Source organism: Pipistrellus hanaki (genome assembly GCF_964339955.1).
Source record: "Pipistrellus hanaki genome assembly, chromosome: 1".
NCBI classification, from domain to species: domain Eukaryota; kingdom Metazoa; phylum Chordata; class Mammalia; order Chiroptera; family Vespertilionidae; genus Pipistrellus; species Pipistrellus hanaki.
Genome location: NC_140503.1, coordinates 138,892,946 through 138,898,945, shown reverse-complemented (window position 1 = coordinate 138,898,945; position 6,000 = coordinate 138,892,946).

Here is a 6,000-nt window from a genome sequence, read left to right as displayed (position 1 = left end):
GCCATACTCTCTACCTTCTCTACCTTGTCACCTCTCTCATTCATTTTCTGCTATTCTCCCCATTATTCACTCTACTCAAGTCACTCTGGCTTCTTTATTAATCCTCAAACATTAGGGCCCTGGCACTAGCCCATCCATTTTCTGGAACACTCTTTACCTCGTTGGATAGTTGGCTCATTGCCTTACTTCCTTTAGGTAACCTGCTGTAACCTTCCCAGGAACTCCCATGTATTGAAAACACAAACCCTCCCCTGTCCTGCGATACTATTCTTATTTGCTTCAATTTTCCTAGTTGCCCTTTGCAACTAACTGTGTACTTTATTTGTTTGGGGTTTGTTTTTTTTAATCTTTCCACTAGAATGGAAACTTCCTGAGGGCAAAAGCTTCTCAATATATACTCATTGAAAGTATGAATATTAAAGAATTGGAAAAACAATCCCATAAAAATATTTTATGACCAATATTTAAGTAACTGGTCGCTATCCTAGGTAATAGAAAGAAATCTCAATATACAATAGTATTGCTCATTCCTCCTTGAAACACTCTTTATCATATAGTGGAATACTTTAGGTCATTTGCACTCTGGCTTTATGAATCTTTGCAGCAAATCTAAGCTCTAATGTCATGACTCTTTTTCTGGAAACACTGGTTTGTCAATATCTCAGTATTTTTTCACATCTGAGAACCCCATTAGAGCTAATGATCACATTACTATTTAAAACTCGATAGACAAAGCATGTGTCTGTTTAAACACCCTTACCCCTCCACCAAGTGCAGCCAGATAATATTTCACAAGAACTAAATGATTATGGAATAGGGGGCTGCAAACCATGGCCTGGAGACCAAAGCCAGCTGTGTTGCCAGATCAAATACAGAGTGTCCAGTTAAATTTTAATTTCAGATAAACAACAAATAATTTTTAGTATAAATATGTCCTAAATACTAAATATTGGAAACCTGAAATCTGACCTGTTTTTGTACAGTGCACAAGCAAAGAATTTTTTTTTTCATCTTTAAGTGATTGCAGAAAAAAATGAGAAAAAAAAGTATTTATAACAGGTGAAATTTATATGAGATTGAAATTTCAGTGTCAGTAAATAATGTGTTATTGGAACACATTTGTTTACCTCTGTCTATGTCGTGCTACAACATCTGAATAATTTCAACAGACACTTAGCTGTAAAGTTTAAATACCTATTGTATGGCCCTTTATAGAAAGAAAAAAAAAATACCTTGTTACAGAATACTAGGGACCTGGTGCATGAAATTTGTGTATGGGAGGGATTCCCCTCACCCCAGCCTGCACCCTCTCCAATCCAAGACCCTTTGGAGGATGTCAGGGGAATCCCTCTCACAATCCTGGACTGCTGGCTCCTAATCGCTCACCTGACTGCTTACCTGGTCACCCCTAACTGCTCTTCCTGCCGGCCTGGTCGCCCCTAACTACTCCCTACTGCTGGCCAGGTCAGCCCCAACTGTCCCTCCCTTCTGGCCTGGTTACTCCTAACTGCCCCCTCGCCAGCCTGGTCACTGCCAACTGCCCCCCCCCCACCAGCCTAGTCACCTCTCACTGCCCCCTCCCCCGCCAGCCTGATTGCCCCCAACTGCACTGCCCCTGCCAGCCTGGTCACCCCTAACTGCCCCCCATCGGCCTAGTCACCTCTTACTGCCCCCCCTGCCAGACTGGTCACTCCCAGCCTGGCTGCCCCTAACTGCCCCCCTCCCAGCCTGGTCACCCCCAATTGCCCCCCCCCCCACCAGCCTGGTTGCCCCTCAGGAAACCGCCCCCCTCCCCACTGGCCTGGTCGCCTCACTAAGCCTGCTATTCAGTTGTTTGGTCATCCCTCACTAAGCCCCCTGCCAGCCTACTTGTAGGCAGCCATCTTATGAGGGTGTGAGGATTAATTTGCATATTCTTTATTATATAGGATTTCCTTTGTATTCTTTCCCTTACTGAAGATGAAACACTGGTAACCTTTTTCCCTTTCAGACGGCTCTTCCCACTCGAGCACTCCTGATATTGTTTATCGTTATATTAGAAAGAGAAGTAGGGCCGAAACCGGTTTGGCTCAGTGGTAGAGCATTGGTCTGCGGACTGAAAGGTCCCAGGTTCGATTCCGGTCAAGGGCATGTACCTTGGTTGCGGGCACATCCCTGGTAGGGGGTGTGCAAGAGGCAGCTGGTGGATGTTTCTCTCTCATCGACGTTTCTAGCTCTCTATCCCTCTCTCCTCCTCTCTGTAAAAAAATCAATAAAATATATATTTTTTAAAAAAAGAAGAAAGAAAAAAAGAAAGAGAAGTAGGAAGCAAGTTGAGAATCAGCAAAATGATGAAGAGTGTGGGCTCTGGACCCCCACAGAACTGAGTGTGAATCCTTTCTCCACCCATCACAGCTTGAGTTACTTAAATGGGGGCCTTATGAGGGTTAGGCAGTAAGAGTTAAGAGATTGCTTTTAAAGGACAAACAGGTATCAAGTTTCTAGACTATAATAGAGGATATGATTTTCCAAAGGCCAGAAAAGAGAGGGAGAAGTGAAAAGGTAAAAATGGGGACCAGGCAGTTCTTAATCACTCACCAAGAAGTGAACTTGAGTGGAAAACATAGACTTCATGTGGATTTAAGCAAAGATTTCATCATTAAAACTAGGGTAAGCTGAAGATATATATCCTGACCAAAAAGCTCTTTCCAAGGTAAGTAAATTTTGGATTGTCTACTTGATACCCATGTGATTGTCTTGGTAGAAATTAAATACTCCACACTCCCAGAAGGATTATGTACAATAGGAAGGGCCTGAGTATGTGTTGCTGAAACTATGAGGAGAAATGAGAAAAGAAAGAGCTATGTTCATACTGCTATACAATCCCCCAAATCCTCAGAGGAGCCAATGGGGGAAGTTGCAACCATGGCCCCTTTAGCCTAGTTCTTTCCAGTATTTTCTACTCAGGCCCACAGGTTTAAGTTAGCAGGCCCTTGTTTTTAAGGCCTGGAAAAAATAGGAAGTATACCAATTTAGGGCAAATTTTAAAAGATCCATCAAATGGCTATATCTGTGGCCATGGCCTTAGGCAGTGCTTCTGAACATGTGAACCTCATATATAAGACACATTCCAAACACAACTTCTAACACTAGATGTACTGCACTTCACTCCTAAAAGGCATATCAACATGGGAAAGTGAAAGTGATGTTATCATAGAGATATCCTTGAGACTATTCTAAATATATTATTTTTAAAATATATCCTTATTGATTTCAGAGAGGAAGTAAGAGGAAGAGAGAGATAGAAGCATCAATGATGAGAGAGAATCATGGATCGGCTGCATCCTGCACACCTCCTACTGGGGATCAATCTCACAACCTGGGCAGGTGCCCTTGACCTAAATCGAACTCAGGTCCTTTAGTCTGCAGGCCTACGCTCTATCCACTGAGCCAAATCAGCTAGGGCCTAATATATTTTTAAATGGTGATTATTTGCAAGCATCAGTACTTTAACTGTGTTTGGTAACAAACACAACAGCCTCATTTCCAATCTGAGTCACAACACTTTGATTGAACAGTACAGTTTCATGCCACTTCCCAAGAACAAAATTTCCCCAAAGTATACAAGTCCATTTAATAATGACTATGGCAACAACACTATTAAAAATGCCTATAACCACCCCCAAGGTTACTTTGATAAAGGTGGGGTATTTTGTTTATAATTATTTAACTTTATTTTTCCCATCACCTTTTATTCCCCTCTATGCTTTCCTCTACCTCCGCCCATCCAACTGCATCCCCCCCAAATCACCATACTGCTGTTCGTGTCCATGAGTTATCTCATTTTTTTTTCTTTTTAGCTCAATCCCTACACACACAGAGACACACACACACACATACACCAATTCCCCCTGAGCTCTCTTCCTGCTCTCTATCTATGAGTCTGTCTCTATTTTGCTGGCAGAGAACTGCATTTTTAAGGTTGATTTGTGTTCATGACATATGTTGTTATACTTCCCAGGCTTATACTCTGAGCTGACCAAGACACTCATCAGTTTATTCAGCAGTTCATTCCTTTTCAGTATATGAAGCTCACATGATGAGAACCACTGGCCTAGTCTACAGACCACAGTTACAGATTTCCACCGCATTTCAGTCAACCAATAAGTAATAAGATCCTGCTCTTTGCCAGGTGCAGCTCTCAGGGTAAAGATGAACAGGCAAAGCCCTGGCCCTCTAGGAGCTCACAGTTAGTGGGGACAACAGAAAAATAAAACAATTTCAAATATATATATATATATATATATATATATATATATATATATATATATAATTGAAATAATTATATATGGAGAGAGAGAGAGAGAGAGAGAGAGAGAGAGAGAGAGAGAGAGAGAAGTGATATGCAAATTAGCCGGGACGCCATAACAGTCACAACTACCCAGGAGGGGGCTATGCATGTCGGTGGGCTGGAGGGGACTGCTGGGTGGAGAGCAGGCCCACAGAGAGCAGGGCAGAGCAGGGCCTGCAGAGAGCAGGGAGCAGGCGCACAGAGGACAGGGCCTGCCAACCGGGGCGCACCAGCTGACCTGCCTCTGAGCATGAGCTGCAGAGGAAACACCTCTTCTGACCGCTCATTGGCTAAGTTTCTGGTGCGCCACTTGCAGGGTTTTTGGTAACTTGGGTAATAAGAATCCAAGGAGGTGATTTAGGGTTTTTCCACCTCACTCCTGAAGGAAAAAACGAAGGTCTGCTGCTGGAGGAGCTGAGAAATGTCATATTCTGTTCTAGCCAGTTTGGCTCAGTGGATAGAGCCTCAGCCTGCCAACTGCAGGGTCTGGGTTCGATTCTGGTGAAGGGCATGTACTAGGTTGCAAGCTCCTCCCTGGCCGGGGCCCAGGACAGGGCTCATGCAGGAGGCAACCAACCAGTGTCCCTCTCACACTGTTGTTTCTCTCTGGCTTTCCCTTTCTCTTCCATGCTCTCTAAAAATCAATGGGAAAATACCCTCAGGTGAGGACTTTAAAAAGGGGAAAGAAATGTCATATCCTATGAAAGAAACATCTTGAAAATGCCTAAAGAAAGTTGTCATTTTTTTCATGGTGAAGGGACTGGAGTTCCCGTTGATGAAAACATCTTGGCGGCTGGGCAGCCAGCTGGGCAGCAGCAGCGGGGTGATGGGGGCAGCACCTTCCCCTGATCAGCCTGGGCGCCTCCTGCAGAGGGGGGCCAGACTGCGGCTTAGGCCCACTCCCCGCATTAACAGCAAAACCCTATGAAGAATGACCACAAACTCTCGTCCCACGGACACTCACACTCTTGTCATGTGTTGCTTATTGGACTCCCTTTAGTTCTATAAGAACCCTCTCAGTTTCCTTCCGCTTAGGCTGGCCAGAGTCAGATCTTATACTCATAACCCAAGAAACTTTCACATATGTCACCTGTCCATGTAGTCACTCAACTCCTGTACTTACTCTAGTTGTATCTCACTCTGAAGAAACAATTTGCTGAGAGATTAGCAGCCCATGAAGCTTAGTATATTATCTATCCTCCAGAGAGGTAGTATTTGGAGGGAATATGGAGATACAATGTTGTAATCAGAGAATTTACTCTACTGCAGGGATGGAAGGTTGAGAACTTACTGAACAATAATAACCCATCAAAGGAGATATTTGGGCATGTGGACAATTATCATTAATACCTCTCAGATTCCACTTCCCAAGAACAAAATTTAAAACCTAAGATATGGTTCCAAATCTTAGCTCTGTCTTTCTGTAACCAAGCTAGTAAATGACAGAGCTCAAATTAGAAATTTAGCCTGGCTATTTAAAAACCTCACACAATTTTCTTACCACAGATGTATTTATCAGACAGAGCAGCAGCAGTATTGTTATAATAATAATAATAACAATTATTATTATTATTATTATTATTAATTTTCTTTTTTCTTTTCCTAACAAACCCACAAGAATGAGGAACTCCATTTTCATTTGGAGTGTTAAGTGACAAGTTTGCATCAGT